The 973-nt window shown below is 28.6% G+C and overlaps 1 pseudogene; it reads right to left on the bottom strand.

The window, feature by feature from the left end:
* The window catches only part of LOC107475059 (shewanella-like protein phosphatase 1), a 22,250-nt pseudogene that overhangs the window by 5,015 nt on the left and 16,262 nt on the right, over positions 1-973 (bottom strand).

The following is a 973-nucleotide window of genomic DNA, read 5'->3' as shown; positions in this document are numbered from 1 at the left end:
AACTCTTTGTCGCTTAGATGTTTATTTTGATTATTTATTTCTTGTGAAATATTAGTATCATTTTGAGGATATTCTGAATTAGAAGTTGAATCATTGATGAATCTATTTTCAATAAATTATACTTCTCTTGATTCAACAACTACATTAGACACTAAGTCTAATATTCTATATGCTTTAGAATTTTGAGCATATCTTATAAAAGTGCCTTTTATGACTCTGGGCCTTAATTTGGTTCTCTTTTGATCAGAAACTCGATAAAAGGTTAAACACCCCCCACACTTTAAGATAATTTAAATTAGGTTTTCTTCCTTTCCAAATTTCATAAGGAGAAACCTTTCTATGTCTTGATGGTATCCTATTATGGATATGACATGATGTCAATAATGCTTCACCCCACAAATTGTAAGGCAATTTTGCATTTAGTAACATTAAATTAACCATATCCTCTAAGGTACAGTTTTTTCTTTCCGCCAAACCATTTTGTTGCTGAGTATATGGAGCGGAAGATTCATGCACAATACCATGTAATTCACAAAAGTGATCAAATTCATTAGAAAAATATTCTCCACCTCGATCACTACGAAGAACTTTTATTTTCTTCATGCATATTTTCTACTTCCATTTTATATTTCTTAAACATTTCAAAAGCTTCATCTTTATTTCTAAGCAAATACACATAAGTAAATCTAGAACAATCATCAATGAAGGTTATAAAGTATCTTTTTCCTCCTCTAGTAATATTGCCATTTAGCTCACAAATATCACTATGAATCAATTCTAATAAATCTGTATTTCTTTCAACCTTAGAAAAAGGTTTCTTAGTAATTTTAGATTGTATGCAAATATCACATTTCTTACTAAAATTCTTGTTACTAAGATCAATATAGTTATTCTTTTGCATATATTCAATTGATTTGTAATTTAAGTGTGCTAATCTACTATGCCATAAATCACAAGAATCAACAACATACAA

The sequence above is a fragment of the Arachis duranensis genome, chromosome 2, assembly GCF_000817695.3.
Source record: "Arachis duranensis cultivar V14167 chromosome 2, aradu.V14167.gnm2.J7QH, whole genome shotgun sequence".
Classification (NCBI taxonomy): Eukaryota; Viridiplantae; Streptophyta; class Magnoliopsida; order Fabales; family Fabaceae; genus Arachis; species Arachis duranensis.
This window is presented reverse-complemented; position numbering and strand designations above follow the sequence as displayed.